Genomic DNA, 19,939 nt, shown 5'->3' with positions numbered 1-19,939 from the left:
GCCCACTTCGGCCTCCCAAAGTGGATCCTATGAATTTTAACAGCCATGTTTATATTTTAAAATGCTCAAAACATTATTGTTTATAACTTCAGTCATTATTTTAATGAATTCCAAAACACACATGTATAGGGTCTGGTTAAGAAGGTGAAATCCATATCCTGGAAGAGGATCCAGAGAAATAATCATGCACAATATATTTAGTGCTTAAATATATGTACTTTTGCACTATTGTAAGGATTTTATGTGCTTTATCTCAGGTAAATCTCATAAAAACCCCAAGAGGTACATAATGTTATCATCCCGTTCACAGATGAGTAAACTGATGCTTGGGAAAGTGGTTACGTTGGCCAAAGTCAGACAGCTAGCATACGGCAATGCTGAACTCCAGATCTACCTAACTCCAAGTTTCCTGTTCTTAATCCTTTCCTAGACTGCTCTGGTGATCTGTTCATAGAAAACTGTCTACCTCTGAATATTTTCTACAAATCTTCTCTCTGGACTTTTTGTAGAATAGAAGACTTTTTTTTTTTTTTTTTTTGTTAGACACAGTGCAAATAGTTGCTTTTGCCCCCCGGCGGGGCAGTGGTGCGATTTTGGCTCACTGCAACCTCTGCCTCCCGAGTTCAAGCAATTCTCCTGCCTTAGCCTCCTGAGAAGCTGGGATTATAGGCGCCCAACACCATGCCCGGCTAATTTTTGTTATTTTAGTAGAGACGGGGTTTCGCCATGTTGGCCAGCTGGTCTCAAACTACTGACCTCAGGTGATCCGCCTGCCTCAGCCTCCCAAAGTGCTGGGATTACAAACAGGAGCCACCGCGCCCGGCCCAAAGACCCTCTTGCTGTTGCATTATGGGAAGATGAGTGGTGCTAAATGATACATAAGAAATGTATATGACTATCTGGCAAAAATAGAGTTTTACCTTGAAATTCCATGATCTCTCCTTTCCTCATTAACTTGCCTAAATTCTCCCACGCCTTCTCAAACAAAACACTTCCAAAAAGCTATGTTATAGGTTGGATCAAAATAAATATGCTGAAGTTCTAACCCCAATTACCTGTAAATACAAGTGAATATAGCCTCATTTGGAAATAGGATCTTTGCAGACAAAGTCAAGTCAAGTTAAGGTCCTTAGGGTGGGCCCTAATCCAGTATGACTAGCGTCCTTAGGAGAAGAGGGAAATGTGAGCAGAGACACGTGGAGTAAAATGCCATGTGAATATACAGACATAGAGAAGACAGCTATGTGAAGACAGGACAAAGATTAAAGTTATGCTGCCACAAACAAAGGAATGTGTGAGGCCATCAGGAGCTGGAAGATATGAGAAATAATCCATTCCTGGAGGGTTTGGAGAATGCACGGCCCTGCCAACACCTTGATTTAGAATTTCTAGTCTCCAGAATTGTGAGAGAACAGATTCTTGTTTTAAACCATCTAGTGTGTGCTAATTTGTTACAGCAGCTCCTGGAAACAGATATAAAATGTAAGGAAGAAAATGGTATGAATGGTGTGTTTTGCAACATCCCTCTTTCCCCTATTAGAGCTGAGCCTTACTTTTCACTGGTTAATTCAGAGCAGCATTTGATTGAGATTAACTTTATCTCCAGCTCTCATGGCTGAAGAATATGATTCTATTATGTATGTATAATATATAATCCAAGTCTACTTGAAAAACACCATTATTTGCATTGAAGAGATTTTGCATATCACCTTATGACAAATTATCTCCAAAGAAGACAGAGAAACAGAGAAATTGCAGAATGTTTGCAATGTAGTAATATCATCACATCCTACCCCCTACCTCCCAGCATTTTTGGCATTTCCAGCCCTGATTCAGCAATGTCAAATTATTCCCTGTCAGAAGATTGGGTTACCCTATCCCTAGACAGCTAATTCTATCAAATTATTATGATTCAAATTCAAAGCTCTCCAGAGATTCCTGTGCCATTGAGATCAGTCTATCAGAGGCACAGCTAAAGTTAGCGTTAAGTGCTCAGATATCCATACCACTGGCTAAGACCACTGATGCAAATTCTTCATTCTCTCCTTGCCGCCCTTGGTGAGGAGGAGAAAAGTTGGGTTGGTAATTGAGGAAGTTTATGTGAAATAATTTACCTTGTTATTTACTTTACACTTTTTGTATTTTGTGGGCATGTTTCATTTAGCTCAACAGAACAGTATTATTTCAATTTTGCAAATGAAGAAACTGAGGCAAGGAGGAGCTATGTGATTTGCCCAGGGTATCTAATGCAAGATTGAGGAGTTCATATGAGGTGTCCTGAATCCTACTCAAGTATATTTTCCTGCTGTGGAGTCTCATGCACATGTTAGTTCTCGTTAACTCCTTGAGAAATACAGTTTTTCAAGGATAACATATATTCTGAAATACTTTCTTTTAGTGAGAAAAGGAGAGAAAAAAGAGTCCTGGCTTTTTAAAAAACCTCCTAACCCCACTGCCTCTCTCATTGTCCTTGCAGCATAGTGTAGTGGTAAATAAGACAGATTTATTCAAATTCCGCCTCTGTCACTTACCAGCTGAATGGACTGGAGCAGGTTGCTGCACCTCTTGAAGCTGAGGGCTGCTGGGAAAATAGATGGCGCTGATGCATGTAAAGTGCTTAGCGCAAGTTGTGGCATATCATGAGTACTCAGGGAGAGAGGGGCTGCCATTGCCCTTCAATCTGTATCCAGATTTTCAGATTTGCAACTGGCTTCAAAGCACAGGTGAGGAAACCTAGGCCCACCCATGCAGGTGACATGCTTTGACAACATTACACTGGAAGCTGATCACGTGGCCTGGAGGAGAATCTCTCAGGACACAAAGTCCAGTGTTTGTTTTCTTCCACTGGACTACAAGTCTCTTTGATACACTCAAATAAACATGATATACAACAAAAAGTTTTCTGTGAACATTAATGCAACATACAGTCATCTTAAGTCACCCCTTCTTTGCCTCTGGAAACATGAGCCTTTCCTCTATAAATATTATTCACTTTAAAATAATTTTATTCTTTTAATTTTGACCTTTCTAATGTCATTCTACACTTGAAGCATCATCTTTGAAGAAGCATCATAAAGAATGTCATTTTATGGCCGGGAGCGGTGGCTCATGCCTGTAATCCTAGCATTTTGGGAGGCCAAGGTGGGCGGATCGCCTGAGGTCAGGAGTTCAAGACCAGCCTGGCCAACATGGTAAAACCCTGTCTCTACTTAAAAAAATACAAAAATTAGCTGGGCATGGTGGTGGGTGCCTGTAATCCCAGCTACTTGGGAGGTTGAGGCAGGAGAATTGCTTGAACTGGGGAGGTGGAGGCTGCAGTGATCCAAGAACGCGCCATTGCACTCCAGCCTGGGCAGCAAGAGCAAAACTCTGTCTCCAAAAAAAAAAAAAAAAATGTTGTTTTATTCATTTTGGGATTTCTCTTAATGAATATGCATTAGCTTTATAAAAAGTGTCTCTTTGTAGTAAGAAAGGTCAGATAAGCAAAAAATGACATAAAATAAACTATAAGATCAATATGCATTTCATTAAAAATCCACTAGTTCTTGGTATTAAGCTATACACAATGTGTTAAGTACAGGAGATCTGGCCTTTCAGTTTCTCAGTTGTGTATAGATAGTTTTCGCCACTTTCAAGACTACCAACACGATTTTAAGAAGGCAGAGCAGTTCTAGAGGTTCTTAGGAAAGATTCAGGTGTGAGGACATCTTTCTCTGGGTAGCTCCCAGCCAACACCTGGCATTCCCTGTTCTCAGCTACTCCCAAGTGGTATGTCCTCAAGGACAGTGGGATGGAAGCCTGGCTCAGCTGCAAAAGGGCTCTTTCAAACCTGGAACATACCAGACACTTTCCCTGTCCTCTGTAGCTATGCAAATAGCACCAGCTCCTCCACCGTAGAAGAGTTGACAATTTATTCTCTAAGAATGTTCTGCATACAAGTAAACACATTCAGCAAGTGAAACACATTGGAAGCAAATCTCTTACATGACTTGTATGTTGTCCAACAATTTGACATAAACACAAAATTTTCCAAGAATACTTAATAAACGCAATGCATGCATTGTGTCTTAAAAGAAGCAGTAGCATCCTTTAACTGAGGAGGCTTCCTTAATTTATTCTATCATGATAATTGGGGACAAGGAGATAATATGATCTGGAGGATGTGAGGGGGTAGTGCTGCCAAAAATACACAGATTTTTAAAAAATGTTTAGAGTCAGTAGAGAGGAAAGGAGGTAATCAGAATTAAATAATCAGAGCCACAATGATTTTAAATGATTATGCTTTCATTTTTAATAGGCGCTGACTCATTCAAAGATTTTTATTGAGTGTCTGCTGTGTCCAAGGCACTAGGTTAGGTGCAATGTTAGATAAATCATGTCTTTCCCCTCAGTGAGCTTGTAATCTGAAAGAGTACACAAGAGTACATAGGTCAGGTGCAGGTGGGAGGATTGCTCAAGCCCAGGAGTTCAAATCATGGCTCAAGCCCAGGTGTTCAAGTTCATAGTTCATAGAGAACTATGAATGTGCCACTGCACTCCAGCTCAGGTGACAGAGCATACATAGAACCTGTCTCTACCAAAAAAAAAAAAAAAAGTCTACACAAAACTTCAGATAGGAATATGTTGATTAAGAACCAGAGGAGGTCGGGCACCGTGGCTCACACCTGTAATCCAAGAATTTGGGAGGCCAAGGAGGGCAGATCACAAGGTCAGGAGATAGAGACCATCCTGGCTAACATGGTGAAATCCTGTCTCTACTAAAAATAAAAAAAATTAGCAGGGCGTGGTGGTGGGCACCTGTAGTCCCAGCTACTCGGGAGGCTGAGGCAGGAAAATGGTGTGAACCCAGGAGCCGGTTCAAAAAAAAAAAAAGAAGAACCAAAGGAGGTAATCTTCGAACTTGATTAAGAGGCCAGAGTTTAACTTTTGGATAATAAAGGAAAGAACAGTACAGGTTGAAAGATATAAGATCAACAACTACAAAAAAAGCATTGAGGTATAAAAACTTAAGGAAAGAAAACAACATTGATTTAGATAAATAATGTACCTAAGGGGTATTAGAAGAAAATGGGTTAAAAGGAAGTGGGTTCTGAGGAGGGAGGACATTCACATCAGTCTGATTTTATTCGGAAGACAGTGATGAAATGTTTAAGTCATTTAAGCAACAGAATAACACAATCAGAGCTTTGTAGAGCATAATTTGTAAAACATGCATAAGGTGAATAACATGTTCAAGAGACTAACAGAAATGAATCCATCAGAGGGCTGTTGGGCTAGCCCAGTAAAGGTGGTATTAAAAACAGAGTGTTATGTGTGTTATGGTCCACAGGGACCTGAAAACCAACCTTGTCTGTGGGATAGTGGTGGACAGGATGGGCAAAAGATGGCAGAGAAGCCAAGGATGGCCCTTTCACTTTAAGTCTGGGTAACTGGAAGGATGCTGGGACCACAACCAGAAAGGGGTAACTCAAGTTTAGCAGGAAGATGATGAACTTCATATACTGGATGTGATGCTCCCATAGGAAACCTTGGTGATGATATTGAGAATAGAGTAAGAAATACAGAGCTGGAGCTGGATAGATAGATCATGATTGGGAAGTTACTTATGCAATTGTGATAGAAGAAGAATTCAAAAAAGGGAATAGATTGTCAAAGACACCTTGAAAAAGTAGAAGATGCGGAAGGCAGGTCTCTGGTGTATTAGTTTGCTAGGGCTGTCATAATAAATTACCACAAACCGTGTAGCTTCAAACAAAAGAAATTTATTCTCTCATAGTACTGGAGACTACAAGTCTGAAATCAAGAGGTCAGCAGGGTCATGCTCCCTCCAAGGACTCTAAGGAAGAATCTATCCCTTCCTAATTTGTGAATCCATCCTTCTCTAATTATGCTAAATGAAATAAACCAAATATAAAGAGGCAAATGCTATACTATCTCACTTATATTTGAATTCTAAAAAAATTGAACTCATGGAAATAGAGAGTAGAGTGGTGGCTGCCAGGGGCTGGAGTGAGGGAAATGGAGAGACATTGGGTAAAGGGTACAACTTTCAGCTATGAGATAAATAAGTCCTGGGGATCTAATGTACAGCATAGTTAACAATACTGTACTGTTTACTTGAAATTTGCTGAGAGAGTAGATCTTAAGTGGCCTTACAACACACATGCATACACACACACACACACACACACAAATGGTTTGATTGTGTAATCATTTCATATTTATCAAATTGTCATGTTGTACATCTTGAATATGCACAATTTTTATTTGACAATTAAAATTTCTATTAAAAAAAATCTATCCTTGCTGCATCTGGTTTCTGGTGGTGGCTGGCAATCCTCTGCATCCTTTGACCTGTGGCAGCATAACTCTGCTTCAGTTTTCATACAGACTTTTTCAGTGCCTCTTTCTGTCTGTGTTCAAATTTTTCTCTTATTATAAGGATATAAGTCATTGTATTAGGGCCCTCCCTAAACCAGTATGACCTCAATTTAGTTTTATTACAGTTGAAATGATCCTACTTCCTAATAGTCACATTCACAGGTACGAGGGGTTAAGACATCAACATATTTTGGCAGCACTCAGCTCTACCCGCTACAACTGAGGATGTTGATATTAGATGTGTAAAGAGAAAAAGAAAATAGAGTGGGTATGGTTAGTAGGTAAAGAAGATGGTCATAATTCTTTGGTGAAGACATGATTTAATTTTACATTTTACAGTAATTTCTATAAAATTTAATAAATATTTTTACATTTATAAGTTAATTCAATAAAAATAAAGTCACCACATTTCAACTTGCCTTAAAGTAGTTTAGGACTTTCTGGTGTAATTTTTTATTTGTTGTCTTACCTAATCTGATATTGCAAATGTAAAACTACCCTCAGGTGCTAAAAGTAAAACCATGGTACAAAGGTAGGTTGTGAAAGAAGGCATTTTGGAATTCCATTTTAGAATTTAAAATATCATGGACTTGATCAGATACGGCGGCTGTAATCGCAACACTTCAGGAGGATAAGGTAGGAGGATCACTTGAACTCCGGAGTTCAAGAGCAGCCTGAGCAACATGGTGAAACCCTATTTCTTATTTTCTAAATTTATTTTTTTAAAAATAAGATAAAATATGAGCTTTATACAACTTAAAACATCCCACAATTTACACATAATGAATTGTCATTGCCGCTTGCATTACAACAAAATTATGTCTTATCACTAGTCCCTCATGGGAACAGCTGATTTTAATATTGCTTATATTATTTTGATTGTTGCTAATTGTATAACTCCTCACTAAACAAAGCAGAAAACACCGTATAAAAAACTTCCTAAGGAAAAAGTCTGCATATAATTTTGTTATATCTTGTTTTCCATAATTAAATCATGTAAAGTAATAAACGAAATTCCTCAACCATCTTGCTTTGTAAGTTCTGCAATCCTCATAGCATTGGCTTATGTAATGCATCTTTCCTCTCACAATTATGTAAAAAAGCTAGAGCATGTCATTGTTTCCACTTTAGAGGTAAACTTCAGAGAAGCCTCACATCACTGAGAGAGTCAGAGAAGGAGCTGAGACCCAGGTCCTAGGACCAGGGTGATACTACCATGCTACAAAATGGCCCCTTCATTATTACCTTCAAAGTTTCTTTCACATTGATCAGCAAAATTTCACAGCAAAAAGGTTGATTAATGATCAATTAATGATTAAACGATTAATATCACCTAATTAAGGTCATGCTTGATAAATTTAAAGGTCTTGATAATAGTAAGGTTATAAAATATTTGAACACAATTAGTGTATATGAAAGTTTGCACCCCAAATAGAAGATACATGTCCTTTGTATGCGTACGTGGAACTTTTTTAAGTGTATACTTGTCCACAAAACAAAATTTCAAGAAATAAGAAGGTATGTCATGAAATAATGTTGTCTGAACAAAACGCAATACAATTGAAAATTTAAAAAAATCCAAACTCAAATTTTAGAGCACTTCTTTGAAAAACTGTTATATCAAAGAAATTCAAGGAGCCTGAGATTTCTTTGCAGGAGCAGAGGATTTCTAAAGACACCTATTTCAACATAATTTGGAAGAACAAACCTAAGGCATTGAAACTGAACATCATAATTAAATGATTTCCTATCAGGATGGTGTCCGATACTGGTTTTCCTTAAAAAGCCAAATATAACTGTACTTTCAAAATGTAAAGTTATATAGACACAGAAATGTAAAATTAAAATAACCTTTCAGGCCACATCTACAATGTAAAATACTATGGGAGGAAATGAAATTTATATTTTATTTATTACACTTTCTAGGACCCATAAGGAGTTATCAGAATTCTCAGTGACTTTATATATTTTGTCCTAGATAAGTGACAAAAGATACAGTTTCAAGACTTTGTATCTGCAAAACACATCATTCCCTGAGGCAGGTGTACTCGCTAATGGCACCACTCTTAATTTCCATTAGGTAACGGGAAAGAAAAGTAAGGAGTGAGCTACAACTCCATTGCAAACAAATAGTATAACATCACAGCACGATTGATCAACCACATAACCTAGCACACTCGAAATTATCAAAACAAAGCAGATGAAGCAGACAAAATAGCTGTCATAACATCTATTTGCTAAAGGCGATACGTTTTAATCTGAAAATAATTTTACTTCTTTACTTAAACCTCTCTATTCCTATTTGACATGTTACTCAAATACATTGTCTTCCATATGATGCTTTAAAAATTCATGTGCACTTCTAAAACCAACTAATTTGTGGTATTTTGATTATTACCATCCTCTATCCCACTAGGCTGCCTCCAGAATAAATTAACACATCAGATGTTAATTCTCTATTATGAGTCTGCTCCCAAGATTATGAGCACCATGAGGGAGAACTATTGCCTAATGCATTACTGTACCATCAGCACTGCACACTGCCCATGGCCACTGTAGGCACTGAAGTTTGTTGAAAAAAGAAGAAAATGTGGGGGGCAAAAAAGAGGGAGGGAGGAAGGAAAAGAGAAACAAGAAGTAGTAGAATAGAAAAGGAAAAGCAGTTAAGACTAGAGGCAAATAGCCTAGTGGAAGCAAAAAGTGGTAATTCGCAGTCTTTAAGAGAGTAGTCAGAAAAAAATAAGGGAGAATTAATTATTCTAAAATTATAGCATTTGAATTGCTTGGGATTTTTGTTTGTTAGATTATTTTAGTATAGGGAGAAACAACTAGACACATTACAGCTATCCCTATGAAAATTATGCTCAGTAAGAGAAGAATTTCCAATGCCACGGGATGTGGAAATTCACATTCACAGGCTTACCCATTTTTTCTCTCTAAAAACTGGCCCCTAAAGGGCTGCACTTTAGATACAAGGAGCTAAAATTTGAATGCATTCTCCAATGTGTGTATGTTGGAAACTTAATCTCCAATGCACCTAGTAACAGGTGATTAGGTCATGAGGGCTCTGCCTTTGTGAATAGATTAAGGTCGTTGTGATGGGAATGGGTTAATTATCTCAAGAGTGAGTTTGTTATAAAAATGAGTTGGACTTTCTCATGCTCTCTTGTACTATCTTGCCCTTCTACCTCCACCATGGGATGACACAGCAAGAAGACCCAATAAGATGCTAGCATTTTGAGGTTGAACTTCTCAGCCTCCCAAACTGTGAGAAATAAATTCTTTATTAATTACCTGGTCTGTGATAGTGTTATAGCAACACAAAACAAGCCAAGATACATGGGAAACATTATTTATAATGCAGCCTATTTACTGTTGGCTCCAGATAACTGTAATAATAAGCAGAAAGAATGTCCATTAAGATTTAAAAGACCTCAATTAGAATTGAAGAATTGATGAGACATTAGAGAGGGACAGAAAAAGATAGTGTTTATCTCCATAAGTGTTTACCAGCTGCTCCATTTTCTTCCAAGTGCCCTTTGTGCTTAGAAATAAATAAATGTATGGGATAGGTTACAAAAAAAAAAAGTATCCCTGTCTTAAAAACTACCAAACATGACAAGTGAGTTCATGTGAATGACATTCTACTCAACAACACTGGATAATGCATATTGGATATTTATGAGTATGCAACTATGCAGAACCATATAGCTGGCCCTATCTTAAATGCCTGATGCTAAATCACAAAACTTAGCTTATTAAACATGAGCTATGAGATGGCTGGCAGCTCCCTGATCAAAATGAACTTTGTGAAGAATTATTTACCAAACCCCAATAGCCAGCAAATGACACCAGATCGCCAGTGGTTTACATATACTAGTTATTATCTTATGAATTTTTGAAATATTTTGCTTTTGTCCTCAGGGGGAGCAGTATTCATAGTATAAAATATACGATTTCCCTGTCACTTGACTAAGAAAGTATGAAATATGGATTGCTAGAACCACAAAGAAACATTTATCAGGTTAAAAAGGTACCAAATGACAAATAATGAGAAAGAAAACCTTGCATTACATACTATCCTTTCCACAAGTGATAGTGCTCACTTATTGGGAATCAATCACGCGTGAGGTCCTATGCAAAGGTTAAGTGATTTGCTCAAAATGGCATGGTTTATAAATGCCAGAGGCAGGATCCAAAACCAAGACTGCCTGACGATAAATTTATTTATCCAGTATAAACTCAACTCTTACTTCAATTTATCCCTATAACAACCCTGGAATTAAGCAGAGCAACCATTGTTGTATTCATTCATTTATTCACCATGCATTCATTCATTCAACAAACATTTACTAAGTGCCTGCTATGTACTAGTCATTATACTTTAGTGGTTACAGAGACTTAGGTCAAGAGAAATTAAATCTTCTGAATGAGATTATTTCTTGCATTCTTCCTGTTGTTTGCATTTTTCAAAATATCTTACATTGATTATCTATATTCAACCCAGAATAAGGCAATTTAATTATTCAGACATTTGTATTGTCATGGAATGTTTTCATAGGAGACACAATGTTTAGTCATTTATCAGCCTGAATAATAGCAGTCCTCAGTAATTAGAAGCAGTAGACTGAGGCTACATACAAATGGTGCTTCTAATCTTCTATATACAATATGAGACTGATTATAGTTTGTGAATTTATATAGAAGCAATGTACCTTGGTAACAGCAACACCTGAAACATAGGAAGCTATTTCCTTTGCATAACTTCCCAGTGTATAGATTATTACCAGATTTCTTCTAAATATTTTTCTCTTTTAGGATGCTGATGAATATCACAAATCTAAGGAGTATAACAATGAATCCAAAGCACCTACTGAGTGTTTAGCCAAGTGCAAAGTGCTAGTGGTACAAAACAAGTATTAAGCCAGTTCTGGGTGTCAAGAAGTTTTATGCTCTAATGACCTGAATTGATGGATGACCAAGGTCAGTGATATAGGAAGAATGAGAGGAAGAAAACATGTAAGGGGACAGCAGAACATTAACAATAACAAAAGTTTTTGTTCAGGGCTATTGGAAGGCAGGGACACTGGAGAATGGAGAGTATTGAGTCATAGAGTAGATACTGAGTAAACTCACGGAAATATTAGGCATTATTAACTTGAAGGGAAGGAATTTGCTACCTGAGAGAGTGTCAGCATCCCAGCCATAGCCAGGTAGCCTGAGAGAGAGAAACTCTCTTTTCTTGCAAAAGATGAGCTTGGGTTTGCATACTCATCATAACTGCTCACCATATGAAATATTTGAGAATTCCTATTTTCTACTTTCCACCTTATTTATGTTTATGTGACAATTCATGTTTATTGTGATTTTTGCAAAGGAAACAAGGCCTTTGTATTCTGACACTCCATTTAGTTTCTGGGTTTCTTTTGTTGTTGTTAAATTGTAAATAAAGCATTTTGTTTAAAGTGTTCAAACTGTATAAACTTCAAATAAAAAAGCTTAAAGGTAAAAAAATTTAAAAACAAACTTTACCAACTTATATTAAAATAGGTACAACCAATGGGTGTTTAAGTAATCTCAAAGTATTTGTGATCATCTCTCTCCTTATAAGACATTCCCTGAGAAGCATTTTATTTGAGATTAAAGAAAAATCAATAAGCTTGGGTGAAAGGCAGTGATGATATAATAAAATAGGTGGTAAATTTGAAGTTAAGTCTAGAATTTAAATTTTACTTTCATCACAAAAGACTGGGGAGACCTCGGGCAAGGCTCTTAACTTTAATGTGTGTGATTCATATAACTAAAGTGTTCTCAGTTGTCACTAGGGTGTGAGTACAATTGGTCTGCATGAACACTAAAATTTCATTGGCTTTGTCTCTATCTTACAAAAACTTCTCAAAATCTCATCCAGTTATTTTAGGAAGTTCCTAGATGGTCTCAAATAAGATCAAGAACATGTCTGTTAGTTACGGCATAGTAAATGGTATCCTGCCCTGTCATTCCTACCTCCTGAAGCTCCTCACATTCACGGCTGACAATCAAACTTTGGTGTCCGTTCCAAAGATTCTCACTCCAAACATTGCAAACAGCCTCCTCTCAAACTGCCTGCGTATCCAGAGGATCAAGCTACGAGCATATTATTCCATAGAGTCAGGTAGTCAAGGCATCAGTGCCTCAAGGGCATTTTCATTGAGATTGAGAAGAATGCTATCTGTTTGCTTGGGCTGCTATAAAAAAAAAAAAAGTCATATGAACTGGGTGGCTTATAAACAACAGAATTATTTTATTATTTTCTTACACTTCTGGGGGCTAGGAAGTCTAAGATCAAGGTACGGGCAGATTCAGTGACTGGTGAGGTTCTGCTTTCTGGTTCATAAATGGTACTTCTTTTACTGTGTCATCAAATAGGGAAGGGCGACCTAGCTCTCTGGGCCTCTTTTATAAAAGCACTCCACCCATTCAAAAGGTCTGCACCCCCATTCCATACTTACCTCCCAAAGGCCCACCCTCCTAATGGCACTACCTCTGGGGCAGGATTTTGACATAGGAATTCAGAGGCATGCAAACATTCAGACCATGGCAAATACCTTTCCACCCAACTGTTATTACTCTGGACACTGCAGTGTGGCTACGTGTCTCATGGACTCTAGAAGCAATCACTCCTTCAGCTTTTGCCATCACTCCTTTCTCTAAAGGGCTCAGACATGAGTTCTGTGGAGCTGCACTGCCCAGAGGTTGTCACAACCCTTTGCTGTCTACTCTCTAAACTTGAAGTGTAAAGAATGCCACACTTCTTTCTTTTCCTTAGTCATAGTACATCCTACCATTACCTAAAGTTCTCGAGAAATGTGGGTCAGTCATTTTGTGGCCACTTTTCCTTCTCTTAGAGTGCTTCTTAACCTGGGGACTTCCACACTTCAAGAGAAACTAGGGAAAATAATTTCCAATCCAGGACCATGGGTCAAAATCAATGTGTCTTTTTCATGTCCCTAGAGTCAGTATGAAGAAGGTTGCCTGCTTCCCTGTAGTAGCTCCAGTCTTACCAAGGCAGTCTCTGTACAAGTTTTACTGGCATTTCCACCCCAACAGGGCTTGGTCCTCAAATCTCTAAAGGCTCCCTTGGAGAGCAACAGGATATGGATCTCAGCTACCTGCAGAGACTCTCACTCTGCAGGCTTCCCAGTCTTAGGAAACCCCATTATCACTCCTTCTTTCTGTTGTCCTCCCCTTCCCTTTTCGTTTCATTTCCCCCAGAAATGGCATTATAACCACTTCCTTCCTTTCTCAGATAATCCAGGTTTACCTACTTGAAGGGCCCAGACCAGGAGTCATAGAATCAATCAGTTCCTTAAATGTCGACATGTTGGTTTGATTCACAAAGTAGTTTATAACATTCATGCCAACATCAAAAACTAGAAGATTATACATTTAGAATTTTTGTGATTTCTCTTAATAAATCAAAAAATCCGATGAACTGGGTCCACATTCCTGCATGTCAAGAGTGGGCAGTAACTGAGTAGCACTTTAGATAGGGCACACACTCAATAGTTTCCCACAGTCCTCACCACCCCCGACTGGTTACACCTAGCTCTCTTCATTATTTTATGGTAACTGGCTATTGTAGTCATCAGAGTTTGCAACCCTTGGCCTGGACCTTACCAATAAAAACTATACAGCAAGATTTTCTTTACTTGGTGTCACTGTATCTGGCAACTTTCAGCTCTGAAATGCAAAAAGACTTTTAATATTTTCTGTGTTCTGAATGCTTATGTCCCACCAAAATTCATATGTTAAAATGTAATCACCAAAGTGTGATGGTATTAGAAGATGATGCCTTTAGAGGCTCTGCCCTCATGAATGAAATTTGTGCCCTTATAAAAGAGAACCCACAGGGCCAGCTCATCCTTTCTACCATGTGAGGACACAGTGAGAAGGCACCATTTATGACCCAGAAAGTGGGAACCCATCAGACACCAAATCTGCCAGTGCCTTGAACTTGGACTTCCCAGCCTCTAAAACTGTGAGAAATAATTTTCTGCTGTTCATAAGCTACTTACTTTATGGTACTTTTCATAGCAATCTGAACAGACTAAGACAATATTCCTCTGGGGCATGAACACTCAGAAATCCAGAATATGGGCCCTGATTGTCCAATCCTCTGAATGGGGAATCAGAAATTACCTTTTTATTCTTTGGTTGATGAGTCCAAATTACCATATTTCGTCTGCTAAATGGCTAAATATGACTCTTTTACACCTTTTGTATTCCTCTAATATGTACAACTATGTCCTCTTCTAATATAAATACACCCTCCTCTAACATGCTCTATTCCCTGCATGTGAACCAATGCATGCAAAACACATGCCTGCCTCATCCCCCATCATCAAACTGTACCAATGCCAGCCTGATCACAGTGGATTCCAGCAATAATAATATAATGCCCACTTCTCAGAGGTGTAAGAATTAAATAAAATTATGTTTTTAGGTTCTGTTTTTGCCGTTGTTTAACCTCTCCATTGCCTATCCTCATTTCAATTGCTGTAGCCCATCTGTTCAGATTTGTCAGAGTCTAATAAATTGTCTGAGGAACCAGATGGATAATTAAGGCTGAAGAACAGAATAGGGGTATTAAGCATCCCATGGACACATCCCCAAACTCTGTCCTTGGAAAACTGGAAAAGGAAAGAGTATCCTTTTGTTGGCTATGAGTCATTCCTTTGGAAACCTGAACAAGGTAAATTTAAGTCACAAGCCTGAGTTTTGAGGGCAGAACCTAACAGAGCTCAAGATTTCCACCAAACTTTAATCTCTGCTGACTGACATCAACAAAGATACTATCCACCTCTTCAGATTGTGTAACAATGAGAAAACAAGTGGGAGCTGTCAAAGAAATAGCATTTGACTTGCTTTTATGGAAGAAATTAATCAACCTGACTGTATCTTAGAAAAAGAAAAGTGAAAGGTTGAGTCTGCCTCTAACATCCTTTAAACTTCCTCCAAAAATAGCAAGTGAATATAGAGCATTTCAATTTACTTGTAATCAAATGAGACTAAATGATTGTAAATTTATTCATATCAGTTTCTATACCAATACTTTCACTTTGGTTTTGTATGAAGAAATGTCCTTTCCTTTTCGAGATAATTTCTTCGCCTATATCCTTGAGCCTCGATTCTGTTTTCTCATCTTGCCATTAGACTTATTCCATTAATATTTCTTTCTTCTCCTATGTTTTTTCTCCCCCTCTCTCCCTCTCCCTTTCTGTCTCTCTGAACTTCTCCATATTTTATAGCTAAAATTTTATTCCAAGTTATAAAGAAATACACACATATATGCATTTTGCCTGCTTTGAGACAGACACTTCGGTAACTATCTACTTCATTTCATCGCTCTTCTTCCCACTATGGCCAGACCACTTGGAAAACCAATTTACTCATGACCTCCACCCTCCAATTCCCCATTCATTAACCCAACACACCACTGAAATTACTCTTTCCAAGGACACCAATCCATTTTACTCATGTATACTTTGTAGCTAATTAATGTGGACCTAATTTCATTCTTAGTCTACTTATTTACCTACATAAAAATGTCCTCTTTGATGCTCTATCTTCCTTTTGAGTCCATTGTGCCATGGCATCTAGGTCCTTTTCCTGCCTCTTTTTTCTCTTCTTGATCCTCATAGTTACATTCTTTTGCTTTATTCTCCCAGATAAATGTTTGTGGTACCCAACATTCTCTCCTGTGCCAACTTTTCACTTTAATAATCTCCCTGGGCAACCTCATCCAAGTGCAGAGACTTAACTATTACCTCCACCCTGATGATCTTCAAATCATATACATTGCTACTCAACAGATCTCTTTCCTGATATTCAGAACTAATATCCAACTGCCCATATAGGTCATCCTGGAGATACTTCAGCTCAATATAGGTAGAACCGAAATTAAATCTATCTTTCCTCTTGGGATCTAAGTTGAGTACTGGCATTACCATCTGACAACCAGTCACCTAAGCCAGGTGTCATCCTAGGTTTCTCCTTCTCCTTTGTGCTCCATTGATCATTAAAAGTTTTTCCAAGCCGACTTCCCAAAAAAGGTGTTCCATCAGCCATCGTGATTGCTTAATTGGGCTGTGGAACTCCTTAAAGGATACTCCTGGCTTCATTCTTGGCCTGCTCCAATCTATCTTCCACGCCAATCTATCCTGCCTGAGGTTGTTCCATTGTGTTACCACCCTAATTAAATCTTTATCTTTATTAAAGTTAAGTTTGTAATCATTTCTTTAAGGTTAAGTCTGTAGCATGCTTACTTTGGTCCTCTATGATATGGCTGCTGGTTACCTCTCTAATCTCATCATCTGCCTTTTCTTCCTCAGCAATTTGGAGCATGTAAAGTTTTGAGGACACACCATTTTATTGCATGGCTTCATGCCTTTACCCATGTGCTCTTTGTCATCTATCCTCACTCTCCTTTTCTACATTCAAAAATTCTACTCTTCCTTCTCTCTTCTTGGATGCTTTCCTTGAATACCTCATCTTTGTCTGCCACTTACTACCAAGAGAAGGTTGAGCATTTCCTCTTTTGCATCTCCATCTGTTTTTATGCCCTATTGAAGTACCAATCACACTAAAATTTGCCAATTATAGATCTAGTTATCTTCTCCTCTTTTAAAAATAGGATCTCTAAGAGAGAAACATTATATTTTGTCTTTGAATCTTCAGCGACTAGCCTAGTGCCTGGCTCCTAGCAGGATGTTAATAGATGAGGAATAAATGGATAATTTCAATTTATAAATATGCAGTAAGAACTTAACAAAATGTATTAAACTGGGGAAATAAGCATGAATTAGCACTCAGAGGAACTTACAGTCTAGTGATACTTATAAATCAAGTGACTTATACACAAAAAATACAACAGAAATTGATGGATGTATTGTCACTGGTGTGACTTCATAGAGTAAGTGTGTTATTGTCATTATCTGTTATTGCAAGTATCCAGATTTGCACAACAGATAAGACAGGAAGTAGTTATTTGCTTTTCACAAAGATTACTATTTTGTTAGTGGATTTTCCCTAGGATCTCTTGAAGTTATCAGAGTCTATAAAATAAAGCAATTCATAGCAAGTTTCTTACATATAGATTGTATAAGGTTAGGTACACCACACCTCATCTTCCCGTAGCCTAGCTCTTTTATTTTATCACCCATATGACATTCAAGAGTGATGCTCAAATAACTTCTTAACAGGCTCCAAAAGTAAAAATCAAGTCAGGTCAAAATCAAAGGACATAAGGCAGGAGGCCAATGGAAAATTACTTTCCAGGATTTAAGAACTGGCTTGCTGAAAACGTGAAGCCAACATCCATTTAATGTTGAAGCCGTTCCTTTACACAGGTTCCAGAGGGGTGTACTATCTGAATTACATAAAATTCCAAGCATATTTTATTCATTCATTAAACAAATGTATTTAAAAGTGATTCTGCGAGCCCAGAGTGTCTTACGCCTATCAGAAGAGCCAAACTGCCCACTCAATGCAATTTGTTCAGGTTAGTCCCAGCACAGGAGAGCTTGGGGCCCTTGTTCCATGTTTGAAGTAATCAGTGTCCTTCTTAATGTCCTGAACGTGACTGAGAAAGAATGCCATCACATTTCTTTTAGCTACCATCTTGCAACCATCAAGAGAACAAGCTTTTGGAAATTACCTGCCAAAGGCTGGAGGAGGCGGGTGGATGGGAAAGGGGGAGATGTTGATCAAAGGGTACAATATTTCGGTTAGATAGGAGAAATAAGCTGCAGTAATATCTTACACAGAATGATAACTATAATAAATAATACTATGCTGTATATTGATTTCTTTTAGAGACAGGGTCTCTCTCTGTTATCCAGGCTGGAGGGCAGTGGCACAATCATAGCTCACTGCAGCCTCAAACTCCTGGGATAAAGTGATCCTCCCACCTCAGCATCCCAAGTAGCTGGGACTATAGGTACATACCACCACACCCAGGTAATTTATAAAAATTTTTATTTTGGAGAGGTGAGGATGTCGTTATGTTGCCCAGGCTGGTCTTGAATTCCTGGCTCAAGCAATATTCCTACCTCAGATTCCCAAGATGTTGGTATTACAGGCTTAAGCCACCACACCCAGCCTTGCATTGTATATTTCAAAATTACAAAAAGTGAACTTTAAATGTTTTCACGACAAAAAAATAAGTATGTGAGATGGATCTGTTAGTGTGATTTAATCATTCCATAATATAAACATTAATCAAAACATCACATTGTACTGCATAAATATATTTAAAATTATTATTGTCAATTACAATTTTTTTAAAAAGAGAGAGAGAGCAAGCCTAAGGATGAGGCAGGTACTGAGAAAAATCACAGAAAAACAAAACCAGATGCTGATCAATTCTAGATTTTACAGTAATGTGAGTAAATGAATCCTGGTATTGTTTAAGTCAGTGTGTTCTGAGGTATCTGATATTTGTAACTAAAGTCATCCTAAATTAGATAAAAAATAAGAACTAGATCATGAAGGACCCTTTAAACATGTTAAGGCATTTGACTTAAAGAGACTAGGAAGCCACTGAAAAGTCTTACACGGAGTAGTAGCATGACTGTTGACCTTCATAAACTTTGACTTTCATCAAAGGGAAGATGATAATCTGAATTTTATAGTTTGGCTTAGTATTTCCTAAAGGAACTCTGGAGAGGAATTCTATAAGTGAATTGATAACATGTTTGTCCATGCATCAATAATAAGTTTTTGCTAACAACTCTCCTACCTAAATGTATTTATAAACACTGCCAAATCTTTCCTCTTACTTATTAACAACACCAACTCAGATTCTAAATAGCAATTATCAGAAAGTTTTTACGGGAAGTTCTCTGCTGCACCCAAACTGTAGAGTCAAGAGTCCTGGAGAACTAAGAACAGCTTTGGTCCTATTGTCCAGGTAGTTTGATTGTGAAAAAGATTCTATTGGTGTCATCCTTGAAACATTTCTTTCCTCTACTCCCCAAGAGTTTTGTTTATTCTATTTCCAAAATGTGCATTTAATCCATGCACTGAACTTGGTCTCCACTGCTACTTCTTTAAGGAAAACTACCATCAGGAACATAAACTATTGAAAATATGCCCTCATTGGCGCTCTATTCCCACACCTACCTGCAGCCAGCATGAGCACTCCAGTGCCAGTTTTCTCCAATAAAAACTTGTCAGTGGTCTCCCAGTGAGCTCAAGATCAAAATCAGAATTCTTAATATGACTTCAAGGATGCTCTGGGATCTGTGCCTCAGCTTCATATCAACCAATGTCATCTTCAGCACTCTCTCCGGCACTCATCATGTGTGCAGTCCAGGACTTCTCTTTGCTCTACAGACACACAACATGTCTCCCCTAAGGACCCTGTGTTAGTGCCCCTGCCTAGCTTCTCTTTGGCCTCCTCCACATTTAGCAAATAATTTTTCTGGATTCAGGTCAATGTAACTTTACCAAGGAAACGTCTTCTAACCACTTTGCTATATTAAGTCCACATGTTACCTGCTTTCATAGCGCTCCA

General features: G+C 38.0%; 1 long non-coding RNA gene across 2 annotated transcripts in view; it reads right to left on the bottom strand.

Annotated features, from left to right (window-relative positions):
• LOC131384592 (uncharacterized) overlaps nt 1-12,564 on the bottom strand; it is a 244,446-nt gene extending 231,882 nt beyond the window's left edge. For both annotated transcript variants that reach the window (XR_009215597.1, XR_009215598.1), the window contains exon 1: nt 12,388-12,564. This is a non-coding gene — a long non-coding RNA (uncharacterized LOC131384592). The remainder of the gene's footprint in view (nt 1-12,387) is intronic.
• Nucleotides 12,565-19,939: the final 7,375 nt, after the last annotated feature.

The sequence above is a fragment of the Hylobates moloch genome, unplaced genomic scaffold, assembly GCF_009828535.3.
Source record: "Hylobates moloch isolate HMO894 unplaced genomic scaffold, HMol_V3 SCAFFOLD_11, whole genome shotgun sequence".
Taxonomy (NCBI): Eukaryota; Metazoa; Chordata; class Mammalia; order Primates; family Hylobatidae; genus Hylobates; species Hylobates moloch.
The sequence above is the reverse complement of the archived record's forward strand: the minus strand, read 5'-3'. Positions and strand labels throughout refer to the sequence as shown.